Below are 15,265 nucleotides of genomic sequence, written 5' to 3'. Positions count from 1 at the left end.
CCTGACCTTCAGTATCCAGATATTTACAACCATCATCTACTCATCGTGAACATTTGTCCGACGTAGCAACAGTAACTAGAGATCATGCGCGTCTGAGTCCGTAACCAGGACAACAATGACGCTAAGTAGCAATGACAGCCAACTGTCATTATGATACTTTTCTTGCAAAACGTCTTGGTTCATTGTAGCTCTAGTCTAACTGTCCAAAAGTAGCTTGCTACTCTAGAGCAGGGGTAGGGAACGTCCGGCCCGCGTCCGTATGCAGCCTGCGAAATCATTTGGTCCGGCCCGCCATGGCACTGCATGAACCATATTATTAGGTGCATTATTTGTTGGCAGCAGCACTATTTTAATATATGGAAGAGGACCGTGGAGGCGCGCAGCGTTGCGTACCAATGTACCAAAAAATGACGCTCGCGCGCTCTGCGCACTCGCATTAAGTGTGGAATTCCTTTCTAGCAAATCAAACCCAGAATACGTTGTTGGTTTGGGCTAAGCCCCGAATGTTTACAACGAATGGCTCCGCGCCTGATTAACACTCGGATCGATAAGCAGTCTAAAAAATTGTAGCAATATAAAAAATAAACCTCACCAAAGACAAGCAGTTCCAGCCATCACGTTAGGGGTGAGTTAATTAAATGTTTGACCAAATATAGCAGGCACATTTTTAAGTTGATAATTCTGTACGGCCCCCGAATGATTTTATAAATATCCAAATGGCCCTTGGCAGTAAAAAGGTTCCCCACCCCTGCTCTAGAGCTACTTGACTAAAGCTGTAGCCTTCATCTGTCCAAAAGTAGCTTCAGCTGTTTTGTATTTTCTGCTGATCAGAGTTATACGAACTCAAACATGTTCTGAGGGCAGAAAGCAAAATGATTGGTTTACAGATTCAACCAATGAGATTGAAGGTGAAAGCGGGCTCAGAAGACGTTTGTGTTGGGGATCGGAATTGTCAGGACTTTATAGAGGAAATCTCTGGAATTGTGAAAGGTAAGTGAATATTTAGTTAAAATTCAACAAACTTCGACGTTTGCAAAGATAATTGGCAAACATTGATCCACAGAACTAATAATCATCTTAGCTTAGCTGCAACGTTAGATGTGGTAAAACGCGCTTTAAAAAAAATGTTAGCCCGCTTTGTATAAAGCCATTAAGCAACAATATAATTGCTACAGACATTTAAACAATTTATTAATCTCCTGCTCTAGCGCTGCAAAGGGTTAAAAAATCCCTCACCTTTCGGTGAAATTCGCATTTTTGAAACCAAAATAGGTGACCTTTTGACTAAGTTCAGTTAAGTTCTGGATTTTAAGACGTATTTATCAATCTGCAGATTGGGAGAGAAAACCAGTCTTCTGACCATAAATGACAACACAACACCAAGCTTAGGTCTCAACCAGGGCCCCGTTCGTCGTAAGGGTTGAAGCTAAGTTAATCAATTGTCCCTTTAGCCCGCTAACATTAGCGAGATGAGTGAGAACAGCAAATATCGGTTCGTCAACGGCTGATCCGCATCCAAATCATGTGGTTAATTTCAATCAGGCTAAACTTATCAGGGAAATTGCACGTGCACGTCCTACTTCAAAAGGCAGGAAAGGTCGATCACCAAAACCGTGATTTTCTAACGGTATGATGGCGGAAAAGACGAAAGAGAGAGCGGTGATAGGCTATTCTCGCCATCCGAGCAAACTATTATAATGAGTCTCTAAGAAGACAATAAGCATATTATCATGGCTAAGTCAAACACCGCCACCGCTGCCAGAGCAAGACAAGCAGCTTGGCAAAAAATTGCCGATAAGCTAAATGCGAAAGTTTTGGGGAAATGTATAGGCTCATCTTAAGTGCCTCATTACCCCAATCAATCAGATCACATTTCTTTAAATGTGCCTGCTGGTATAGACTTAATGGAAATTAATAATCGAATGAGATCTTGCTAGCGAAAATAATGATCTCAACTCTTTCAGAATAAGTAGGCTAGATAAAAACAAGGCCAACGAGTATCTAAGTGATACGAATTCATAGACAATTATGAGGATATATGTAGGCTACTGCGCTTATATCATGTACTATATATGTGTATATGCATGTAGGCCTATGTGTAAATCACTCTTTGATTTCATTGACTGGGACATGGCCAGGGAATATGATGAATTGATTCATCAGCTGGTTAAGCGCCAAGTACACTTTTCTTACAGCAACGCATGCTGCGGCTTTGCCAATGTTTTCTGCATCGCCTATACTGTATAAAAATGTAGCCTATAGCCTACCTGACGCAAAAAACCTCAAGGCTATGCAGTCTGAAGCACAGTTAAAGTGTCAAGTAGCTTTATTGTCAATTTCTTCACATGTCAAGGCATAAAAAGGAATCGATATGACGTTTCCCACTCTCCCACAGTGAAACATATAAAAAGCACAGGCACAACAGATAAGACAAGACATTTCGTAAAACATAGCGTTACATATTCACATACAGCAGCATAAGCTCATAATAAAGCATAAAGCTTGCTGCGGCGTGTGATATATTTGCAATGTACGGCCCGAGAAGGTCTTGCAAATAAATGAGTCCTTGTCGGCTGAATCGATATCGCTCAAACAAGAACTCATCCGTGTGAAATAAAGGATCTTGGCAATCGCGAAGAACTCTATTGGTATGGAAAGCTAATCGAACTAAAATATAGCTCCTTGGTCAACTGGGTCTCTCAAAAAGGGAGCTGCCATGTTATTTTCCGGGGGTGTGGCAAGCTTATCCAGCTACACTTACGTTAGCCTGCTCTGGAGCAGGTTAGTGCTAATTGATATGTTACTATGGTGATTTATCGAAAGTTGCTTCCACGAACCAAAAAGAGGGGCGTTTTTTATCTTAGCCTGAAAATTAGCTCGCTAAACCGCTTAGCGAGCTACGACGAATACCCCCAGGTCAACTCTGTGAGATTGTGTGCTTGTATTGGGTGGAACCAAACACACTCCATTTTCATGCATCTCCACTTTTGAGTCCAGGCCTTTTGCAACCATAGACTGGGCGGCATTAGTCGTCTCTTCACTGTTTGCTCCCTTGATTCGTCCAGTTTCTTTAAGGTCATCCAGGTAACAGGAAAAGCAACCGTATAGAACAAAGGGGGGGAAAACTCTTTGTATACTGTTTTATATTGGATTAGTTTTACAACAATCAACAACAGAGCTTCCTGTATCCAAACAAGTTGATAATGGCAACAGGTAGTGGCCAGAGGTAATATCTATGCAATATGTAATCAGGGTACCACAAAAAAATTGTAATATAATTAACTTATATTTACCTGTAATATTTTTGGACATCACCACACAGTAGGCGAAGAAGCTGATCAATCCTGCTATTCATCCTCCCCTTAAGAAACTGATACTTCATTGTGAGGAAAAATCTGTACAAAAGTTAATAAACTTGGAACATCCTTAATGAATATTTGTCATGAATATCATGTTATTTACACTATATTTTCAAGTGTAAGTTGAGGGTATTGTGCTATAATTTTAAAAGTTGACCTTTCTGCCTTGTTGTTGGTTTCGCTGTTATGGTGATAGAATGACCTGCCAAAGTTGGACCACAAATCTCCCAAACAAATCCACTGATTCTTGAGGTAGGTCGATACATGTGAAGTACCTTCACATGTATCCTTCCTTGAGGGTTTAGGTTGGTTGAGGGGCAGTTCTATGGGCATATGTGAAGCCCTCTGTGACTTGCTTGCGTGTAAAAAGGGCTATACAAATAAATTTGATTTGATTTGAAGTACCTAGACAGGTATCGAGCTCTTCGCACTTTCTAGCTGACATGCTGTTAAACTCTTCTTCCTGTGAAGAAATAAGACACAACATTGTAAAGTTATGCCACTTTATTTTACACACATCTAAAGGGGTAGTTCACCCAAAACTGAAAATTGTCATTGTGTGTCTTATATTATACTTTACTCAACCTCATGTCACTCCAAACCTATATGAGTTTATTTCTTCAATAGAACACAATAGATATTTTGAAGATATTAATAGATATTTTGAATAATGGTTCAGAGGGTTTTTTTCTTCCATGTAATGAAACATAATGGGGTCCAAAACAACATAAATATAAACTTGACCAATCCCTTTAAAATCCATAGTATACAACTCAAGATTTATTTCCATGTACTGAAATTTCTAAAGAATAAAGTGATTTATTATATAAAAATATTACCGTTAAACAGGATTTCAGTGACACCATCCCTCCATCTCTTCTAACCATCCACCTATGCACAGCCTACAAAAACATTCAAAAGCTAGTCATGATGTTATAATGTTTACATGACCTTTTAAATCAAATTTTATTTTTAAAATGAATATGTCTGTGACTAGTGATAAATTCCTTAATTGTAACTCAATAAGGATAATTAAAGGCCCAATATATATATATATTTTTTCCAGTACAAAAGATATATTAAACCTACCTGGAGTACATGAAATCAGCAAAGAAGAACCTTGGCTGTTGGAAAAACTCTTCTTATGACATTGAGTTCCTTAAGGTCACGGTCAATCATTATTGACCTACACAATGAGGAATTGAGAAAGAATTAAGATATGTCAACATCTGTAGAGTTTGTCAAAATGAACAGCTTGTGTAAAAATAAAGTTTTGCTGCCAAAACTTTATTTTTGCTACCCTAAGTTTTTAGCTTCTGACCTGGGAAGAAATCCTGGGTTGTCGCCTTATCCCTTCAAGCCAAATATTCTCCATTAACCTGGAAAAGTAAAGAATACAATTAAAAACAACGTACAAGCATACATGTACTTATTACTTTGTACAAAACAATAACACTCACGAAAAATGAACCTATGGCGCACTCCTGCCCTGAGCAGCGCACAGTCCTTCCCTGAGAGCAGCGTACAGTCCTGCCCTGAGAGCAGCGCACAGTCCTGCCCTGAGAGCAGCGCACAGTTGACTAAATATTGAAGGATTCTAAATCTTTGTGTCTATTCCAATATGTAATGATGGTATTCTATGACACAAATCTGTGTTCTAGAAAGAGTGGTCTGGAGTCGCAGAGGTCCGATAATATCAGCTTTAATGCAGCAGTTGGAAATCAACAAGTACAGAGCTCTGGGGTTGTCTACGTTTCCCTACCCGCAACAGAGTTTGGGCTGGTTCACGAAGTCCAACTGGCTATCTTTCCCTGCCCCAGCATATAATATACAGTGCAATTAAAACAGAAAGATGAAAAGAGGGTTGAGCTTGTTCTCTCGTGCATCAGGGAGTTGTTCTTGCCTCCGCGTCCCACCTGCTCGGGTGCCATCTCCACCCAGATTCAAGGTTGTTTCTGAAAATGAAAAGATAGAGACACAAAGAACAGCCTGCTTCCCACACTCAGTGTGAGACCCAATGTTTAAGCCTGAGCACACTTCTAAGTTTCATAAGTTTAATAAGCACAATGCATAACTTTAATAAGCACAATACATAACTTTAAGACATGCCTCCTTCATAAATCCTGTTGTTATATTCACTCGTGCACAGTGCCCGTGATGCATTCAGTGATTAAAATGCCACACATATTAATAACTGGGATCATAGTTAGTGCCGTGCCTGATATGCAGCTGGTGATTACAGTTCTAGAATATGTGTTGTAATGTATTATACATTCTTTAATCCCTCTTTTGATCTCTGAAAACACCAGAGATCAATCAACATAGCCCGGACCAACCACTGCCTCCTCGTCCTGGTCAGCCAGCCCCAGCAACGGCATTTGGAACCCCTTCGTCGGGTTATCCTCAGCCGAGACAATGATCCTGTTACACAGGGACCTGATACATGGGATACAGCAACAGTCATGTTGATATTGATATAGCACACTCTTAAGTAAAATAGCGGAAACCTTCTTAGTCCAGTACAATTCTAGTGTGGTCAAGCAGTATCACTCTTGGCCTTGTCGTAACCCTCTTTTCCGGACTCTCACATTCGTAGCAATAGCAAAAGGTTCACTGGCCCTTCTCCACCAACTCCTGCAACGTACAACTGGATTCTGGAGCAGCACAACACATGCTCCAGTGGTACCACGTACTTCCTTTCCCCAGCACCCTTAGGGCGTGCAAGGTTCTCTCGATGACCTTGAATGGTCCTGTCCATAAATGTACAACAGGCTTCTCCGAACATCGGATGATGTATTGGGGCAAGTGGGGCAGGGTCTTCAAGGGGAAGGGGGGGGGCAGACCACTCATAGGTCTGATGAGGCATAGGGGCAGATGGGGCAGGGTCTCCAGGGGAATGGGGCCTTAGAACAGGGGTTAGGTAGTCAGACCCGCCGGTCTGACTCGTCCTGAAGCAGAAAAGAGTTACAGTCCCAGCATCACCTTATCTCCCATGATCCATGATCAAGCAGTAACTGAGTCAAATGAGATGCGAACAGTCGAACACCAATGATTAAACACAGATATTGAAATCAAGAACCCATTTAAGGATTTAAAGTGGATATTTTTAAAGTTCAAATAAATCCCTCCTTTCACACCCTTTTAGGGTGTGACAACAAACACAAATAAAAAAATATCCCATTACTGATTACACAATGTTGGCATACAAATCAACAATAATGATGAGACTATGCAGCGTTATGGCCAAGTGGTGAGGACACACTGGACACAGTGGGAAAACCCTAATGATGTTATAGGGGAAAACCCACCGTCACTCCACAGAGTGGACATTCGACATCCATGTATCCACGGCAGACCTGGACATGCTCACAGGCCCCCTTCACCACATACATACAACTTCAGCCAAGCTTTTAGAATTGTAATAAAATAAAATAAATTCGAAACAAATAGAAAAACCAGGAATTAGACAGGATATTTTAAAGATTTCATAAGATCCCTCCTTTCATTGATAACTTTAATCAATACCCAATCTCCTCGTTTGACTCCTCCACTCTTTGGTTTACTGCTTCACCTGGAACAGAATTTAGCAGAAGACATCTCTTTTCTAGTTAGCATTTTTTATAAAATTGGTTAACCATTTGATTCGCCTCTTCATCATGCTATGTGAAAAGTTTAAGTTGTGGTATTACATATGATCTCCAATAAATCAATTCAAATGGTGTTATGCATCTGGTATAGGACTGGGAAAGACTTCAATTCACATAGTAAACATACTGTATCTATAATTACCAGGCAGTATTGACCCTTCAGTTTTCTTATTGTTGAGCAAACACATGTAACAGCATCTAATAAGACCATACATCATCATTTGATATTCAACTCCTATTAGTCATGCCTAGAAATGACAATCTGTTTCTTTGTTCCCTTCTTTAGAAAATCAACTGTTAGTCTAATTTCTTTCACTCCAAAAAACCTTTTCTGTCTTTTAAAACAGTTAAGTTTAAGACCAATATTGTTTTAGATTCTCTATTTTACCAAATCACAGCTCTTTTTATCAAAGATATGATCAAAGCAATTTTCATTATGCCAAACCAGAATCCGTATGCTTCTTAAATGAAATATAAACCAAATCATGTTCTTAATGTAGCTATTAACCAAACATTTTTCCCAACTATATTTTCTATAAAGGTCAGATAGGTAGAACTTCATAACTCGTTTTGCTGCAGTTCAAAACGAGCCAATTAGCTCAAACCATCATAACCACAATTTATCAGACTTGATGAGTCTTCCCAAATTATTTCAGAACTTAATGTTATAATAACCCTCTTCATAATACAACATTATCACAGCCTAACTGTTTATCCCAAACAGTATGCCAGGCTCTGATAAAACTCTCAAATAAAACTTAAAACCAAATTATAATTAAACTCCAAATGAAAGTACATTTATTTATTTTCTCTTTCTCATTTTTAACCAAATTACATCTAATACCTTTATCAAAACTCTTAAAAACCCTATATTTTACTATTTTGACTTAAAATGTTATCCCATATACCTTCAAAGTATATTCGTAGTTTCCTCTTCAAAACATCAGTTTTTAAACCAATCATCTCTTCACATCCACAAAACGTTCTTGTTTTATTTCATAACCTTCCATGATCCTCTCTAAACCAATCCTTTATGTAACTTTCCAATTGCTTCCTCATAATTTTTCACATACATTTCCTCAAACCATTCTTTGACCAACACAGCTGTTTAGCGTTTACCGTCTATTCACTTAATTTTGCTCTAGTATAACTCTTCCAATTGTATTAGAACCAATTTATAAACCAGGGGTATACCCTCTGGGATCAACTTTGTAAGATCTCGACGTAACTGACTCTTTTAGCCCCCACCTTTCTCCAACTCTCCTCGGGATTTCTTTAACTTCTTGGTCAAAGGAAAAAACACACCACACTCCTCTCTATTTTTATTAAACTCAATCTGACTCCACACAAATAGACAGTGTTCAGGGATTCTAACCCTTGGAGAGGACTCTAACCTCCCTCTGGACAAAGACAACGAGTTTAGGGACTCTAACCCCTGGAGAGGACTCTAACCTCCCCTTGGACAAGGACAACGAGTTTAGGGACTCTAACCCCTGGAGAGGACTCTAACCTCCCCTTGGACAAGACAACGAATTTAGGGACTCTAACCCCTGGAGAGGACTCTAACCTCCCCTTGGACAAGACAACGAATTTAGGGACTCTAACCCCTGGAGAGGACTCTAACCTCCCCTTGGACAAGACAACGAATTTAGGGACTCTAACCCCTGGAGAGGACTCTAACCTCCCCTTGGACAAGACAACGAATTTAGGGACTCTAACCCCTGGAGAGGACTCTAACCTCCCCTTGGACAAGGACAACGAATTTAGGGACTCTAACCCCTGGAGAGGACTCTAACCTCCCCTTGGACAAGGACAACGAGTTTAGGGACTCTAACCCCTGGAGAGGACTCTAACCTCCCCTTGGACAAGGACAACGAATTTAGGGACTCTAACCCCTGGAGAGGACTCTAACCTCCCCTTGGACAAGACAAAACACAAAAACGGTTGATTTCCCACCACTGTTGGTTTGACTAGGTACGATGAAACATAGTAATCGTCTAAATTTGGTTCTCAGTTCCGAATAGCAGTACTTTGAATTAACAGGTGTCTGCTTACCTTTTTTTTATGTTGAGGCCTCTGACGATTACGTCTGTCTCCTCGCACCGGTGTATGGGTCTCTCCCCCGATCCGTCGGTCGGGCCGGAACCCTCTGGACTCCCTCTTTTCAGCGTCGGGGTCACCAGTTGAAGGATTCTAAATCTTTGTGTCTATTCCAATATGTAATGATGGTATTCTATGACACAAATCTGTGTTCTAGAAAGAGTGGTCTGGAGTCGCAGAGGTCCGATAATATCAGCTTTAATGCAGCAGTTGGAAATCAACAAGTACAGAGCTCTGGGGTTGTCTACGTTTCCCTACCCGCAACAGAGTTTGGGCTGGTTCACGAAGTCCAACTGGCTATCTTTCCCTGCCCCAGCATATAATATACAGTGCAATTAAAACAGAAAGATGAAAAGAGGGTTGAGCTTGTTCTCTCGTGCATCAGGGAGTTGTTCTTGCCTCCGCGTCCCACCTGCTCGGGTGCCATCTCCACCCAGATTCAAGGTTGTTTCTGAAAATGAAAAGATAGAGACACAAAGAACAGCCTGCTTCCCACACTCAGTGTGAGACCCAATGTTTAAGCCTGAGCACACTTCTAAGTTTCATAAGTTTAATAAGCACAATGCATAACTTTAATAAGCACAATACATAACTTTAAGACATGCCTCCTTCATAAATCCTGTTGTTATATTCACTCGTGCACAGTGCCCGTGATGCATTCAGTGATTAAAATGCCACACATATTAATAACTGGGATCATAGTTAGTGCCGTGCCTGATATGCAGCTGGTGATTACAGTTCTAGAATATGTGTTGTAATGTATTATACATTCTTTAATATAGAAGCAGGAAACAAACCTATGGCGCACAGTCCTGCCCTGAGAGTAGCACACAGTTGACTAAATATAGAAACAGGAAACGAACCTATGGCGCACTCCTGCCCTGAGATTAGCGCACAGTCCTGCCCTGAGAGCAGCACACAGTTGACTAAATATAGAAACAGGAAACAAACCTATGGCGCACTCCTGCCCTGAGAGCAGCACACAGTTGACTAAATATAGAAACAGGAAACAAACCTATGGCGCACTCCTGCCCTGAGAGCAGCACACAGTTGACTAAATATAGAAACAGGAAACAAACCTATGGCGCACTCCTGCCCTGAGAGCAGCGCACAGTCCTGCCCTGAGAGCAGCGCATAGTCCTGCCCTGAGAGCAGCGCATAGTTAACTATAGCACAACGCTATCTTTGTAGCGCTAGAGCGGGAGATTAATAAATTGTTTAAATGTCTGTAGCAATTATATCGTCACTTAATGGCTTTATAGAAAGCGGGCTAACATTTTTTTTAAAGCGCGTTTTACCACATCTAACGTTGCAGCTAAGCTAAGCTTAGCTAAACTGCTCATGGTGTAGCTAGCTAGCGAGCTAGAGTGGGAGATTACTGTTAAGGAGTCAAATCAATTGTAATGCATACGGTAAGATGATTATTAGTTCTGTGGATCAATGTTTGCCAATTATCTTTGCAAACGTCGAAGTTTGTTGAATTTTAACTAAATATTCACTTACATTTCACAATTCCCGAGATTTCCTCCACAACGTCCTGACAATTCCGATCCCCAACACAAACGTCTTCTGAGCCCGCTTTCAGCTTCAATCTCATTGGTTGAATCTGTAAACCTATCATTTTGGTTTCTGCCCTCAGAACATGTTTGAGTTTGTATAACTCCGATCTGCGTATTTTCTGTATCCTTAAAGAGACGACACCACTAGTGTGTAGGCATCCGATTTAGAGCTAGCTAGTGCTATCGATAACATTGTTAGCTACTGTACAAATTAAGACATTTACATTTAGTCATTTAGCAGACGCTCTTATCCAGAGCGACTTACAGTAAGTACAGGGACATTCTCCCCGAGGCAAGTAGGGTGAAGTCCCTTGCCCAAGGACACAACGTCATTTTTGCACAGCCAGGAATTGAACCAGCAACCTTCGGTTAACTAGCCCAATTCCCTAACCACTCAGCCACCTGACTCCTTGAGACGTTACGACGTCTCAATTTAGCCGACTTAGAAAACCAGTGCCAACACAAATTGGCTAGAAATTAATATACAATCATTTTCGATATGGCTATTTCACATTGGATAAACATACAAATACATAGATAGTAGAGCTAAAGTTTGTATTAAAACATATTTACCTCTAATACTGTCCTTTGGGTGGCCTACCCAATTACTCTAAACTGGCCAACTACACAAAAAACACTATTAAAAACACAATAACAAAGAATTATACTATCAACACTAAAACTTAAGTTGAAGATATATTTAAAGGAATTGATTATCAAACGGTGTTATAGCTATAAATCAAGGATGCGGGATCAAAAAGTTTTGCTGTCTGTCAACGACTTCTTCACTCAACAACAGGGTTCACGTCACGAGCGGTGACGTCCGCGAGAGATGTGCTGTAATAGGCTAGTATGGAACGTTTCTAGAGACGTTCCATACTAGCCTATGGCTGTGGCTTGGATAGGCTGGATCCAGCTTAGATGTTTTGTTTCAGTGATGGTACATCCCCAAATTATTTATTACTATAATGTATTACTTCGCTCAAATGCAAATTATTGGTACCATACATAAATAATTGATTTAATACTGTACAGTTTCCACAGTGACAGTAGGCTATAGCTCGAGCAAGTCACATCACAGAATGACACACAAACGAAAATATCCGTTCGGACTTTAGATGGTTACGTTATGACCAACGAATGACGTTCTGGAACCCCCCAAAAGTTTTAAACATAATGTATGTCATATCATAACCAAGCAGGGACGTTCCTAAAACGTCCCGAATGTCCCCCAATTTTTTTTAACATAATGTCATATCATAACCAACCAGGGACGTTGCTTGAACGTCCCTAATGTCCCCCAATTTTTTTTAACATAATGTCATATCATAACCAATCAGGGACGTTCCTGGAACGTCCCCTGAAAGTTAAAAAATAAATGTCTATAACTGACTAAATTGTGACCTTTTAGGAACTTTAATAACATCCACACAACGTCCTAAGGACGTCCTAAGGATAACGTCACGGTATAACCTATAGGGGACCAAATAGGAACGTCCCCAGGACGTCCCTTGTTAGCTGGATTAAATGTTTGAGCCATCTAATTCAAAATCACCTTAAATTAATTGAGTGAGTTACGAAATGCTTTGCTATCTATATTACTCCTAAGTATTATAGCTAGCACAGAGGTGCAATTAGAATTCCCATTGGAGAAAAACTTTTTGTTAAATTTTTTGAGGAATACTGTTTACACCGATGCAATAACAATTTACTGTAAAAGCGCTTGACTTCTCTTCTCTTGATAACAGGATGTATAATGTCGTGGAGAAGGACTGGTTGGGATTGTAGCCCAATGCTGGACCTTTAAAGAAAATGGGGTAAGTATACTTTAAATCTATAAGAGTATCATGTCACTAATTCTTCCAAGTTGTACATGACATCTGTTTTTGGATTAAGTTTATTCGTTTTAATATCAATATGCTCATACTATGAACATAAACTACATTCCACTTTCATTTCTGTACAGATTATCCTAACACCGTCACACGGCCTAGCACTGTGTCCCTGGGAAATTATGATAAATTGATGAATGACCGTTTATAACAGTTACAATAATTGTATGAGCCAGGGCAACCCTAAAGGCTATGTTTTGAAGCAAAAGCATGACTTTTGCATCACCAAATGCCATACTCCTAGGTGTCAACTCTGGTCTGGTGGAGGAGAACCCATTGGGGTCCCAGGAAAACAGCTGGCAGCCAGGCAAGTGCAAATATAAGACACTCAAAAAAATACTCAAACCATTGCCAACTCATTGTAAGGCATACCTAAGTTGTTCTGATCGTGGGGGAAACATATTTGTCAAAACAACAAATGTTGTCATACTAATGCTTTGTATACCCACAGATGCACAGATGTTTGGTCATAGAGTGACATTGCGGCAACGTAAGGGCAACGTAACTGTGTTAGCTGGGAATACAACTGGATGGAACATTATGACCTGAAGTTGTAGCAGTTTGCTGTGAGTAAGCATCGATCTGCTGACGTTGAGTGCGAAAAGGTTGTTGTAACATTTCACATTGTAACATTTCTGAGGCCTGTTCCATAAAGGCCGCTCAAAAAAGTTAGACTTAAAGTCCCAAACCTGACTTATGATAGTCAAGCGGGGCTAAAGCGGTTCCATAAAGGCCAATTCCAGCTCACGCACTCTTACTAATTCAAGTCAGATTTAAGTAGTCAAGCTATAATTGTGCGTGCACCCTATTCTTAAGCAGCCTGAGAGGTAAAACATGGATCATACAATCCACCACGGCAAAAGCAATGCACACGACCACGTGACTTCTTCCAGAAAGAACGTTCCCTTTAAATCGTGTACAACGACAGCTCCCTCATCCACCGCTTCATCAAAATAAAATGACACGCCATGATTGACGTGAACGATAGGCTACGTAGGTCGAGGACCTTTTTAGACCTTTACTTCGTTGATTAAAAAACAGACACCCTCTAAACACATATAAATTGACTTTTTTGACATTGTTTAAAATAAATAGCGTACTACTAATCAATTCATTATCCAGTAGCCTAACTTTTCAACATGGTTTTTGTGTCGGGGAAATGAAGGGTATGGATTTAGGTTTGTTTTGCAATTGTAGGCTACTGTTAACAATTATATAGCTATGATAATTATACTCAGATAATTTAGATTGAGATATAGACCTATGCCTAATGCCTAAACATTTGAAATCACAAACTAGCCTACCATAGCCATAGTCTACATTAACGGCTATGGTGTGTAGTGTATATCAAAGCATTGTTCATCATTGTTTAATGCATTAGGCTAAATGTTGTTAAAAACAACAAAAAACAAGAACCTGTTCAAATCTATCAAAAGCTTATGAAATAGGGAAAGTTGTAAGCCTGCAGTACTGTTCAAGGGCACTATTATTGCATCTTAAACACTGACAGCTGTCTCGAGGGCGTGAGTTACATTCTAACACAGTAAGCTATGTCTTTTCTAGTCACGCATAGGCCTACTAGTTGGTTTTATTGAAAACTGCTTATAGTTTTTCACAATTGTTAACACACAAAAAGCAAAAATTTGTCAATTTTCACTCCATGTACCAATTGCTCGACCCAATTTGGCACTACTTCACACTCCCTTATCTGCATTAGACTCTGACTTTCCTTGTTTACACACTGATGTCAATTACACATCACCTTGTTGTCAAAACACTACACACAATGTTCAGTTGTTGCACACACTTCTCAAGTAAAATCTCGAAGCATCAACCTACAACACACAACTATTCAAATCTCTAAACACTCAGGTCTGGTGAGCAATTTGCAATCAGGACTGCAGCATAAAAAGGGACTTGGGCCTCTGTTTTGTTTGGTGGACAATGGAGAACTTCTATTCAATGGAGAACTTCGCCAAAATCTATTTGCCTTGTGTCCTGTAATACTGCATATCAATAGAATACAGTGTGCTCACAGTATTTGTATTTTGCAGGACAAAGAGAACCACACCTTGGAGGAAGAACACACACTTTCACAGCCGAACAGGAGACTGAAATTGTAAATATGGTTCGTGAGAACCACGCTATCACACTACGACAAATACAAACTAGGATCCTGGCTGACCAATGCTACATTCAGGAACGTCCAGACCGTCAGCATGTTCTCTGTGTGTACCGAAATAAAACTTTTTTGGCTGCATATTTGTTTGCTATTTTATGTTTGACTATGAAAAAAGTAGGCCTACACTGAGACATTTTACAGAAGGAGAAATGGCTCATTCTCCAGAGCCATTGTCATTACAGTTTTTCTCAAATGCTAAAACACATTTCACAAACGTTTCCTCCATGTTCCCCAATGTCTAAACACAACACCCTTTTCTAAAGCTACATAAACACAACCACACCTTCTCACTTCAAAACTCAAACTTTCACACCAAAAGAGCAGCTCGAAGCTTTCAAAAATGTAAACACTATACACATCATTACACACTACAGCAAAACAATTGAAAACACAATGCTCAATTTGTGAGAAGGTTCTTTGTTTCATAACTGCCAATGCATATTTTTTGAAACTTTACAGTAATGGATCTTCTTAGATCTCTGCAGAGGATTAGGCATTTAGATTTGTGAGTTTCAAATTTATTTGT

The 15,265-nt window shown here is 39.9% G+C and overlaps 1 long non-coding RNA gene across 2 annotated transcripts; it reads right to left on the bottom strand.

Moving 5' to 3' along the window:
* Positions 1–2,732: 2,732 nt before the first annotated feature.
* On the bottom strand, positions 2,733–4,498 carry LOC136941553 (uncharacterized). 2 transcript variants are annotated; one of them, XR_010876540.1, is made up of 6 exons: positions 4,449–4,498; positions 4,199–4,261; positions 3,765–3,822; positions 3,517–3,634; positions 3,294–3,395; positions 2,733–3,068 (listed from the first exon to the last, which is right to left on the bottom strand). It is a non-coding gene; the product is annotated as an uncharacterized lncRNA (long non-coding RNA). The 2 variants fall into 2 exon arrangements; XR_010876539.1 differs by having other exon boundaries at positions 3,517–3,822.
* Between the last annotated feature and the right edge of the window lie 10,767 nt (positions 4,499–15,265).

The sequence above is a fragment of the Osmerus mordax genome, chromosome 4 (assembly GCF_038355195.1).
Source record: "Osmerus mordax isolate fOsmMor3 chromosome 4, fOsmMor3.pri, whole genome shotgun sequence".
NCBI lineage: Eukaryota > Metazoa > Chordata > Actinopteri > Osmeriformes > Osmeridae > Osmerus > Osmerus mordax.
Note: the sequence above shows the minus strand (reverse complement) of the source record. Positions and strands in the feature narration are given on the sequence as shown.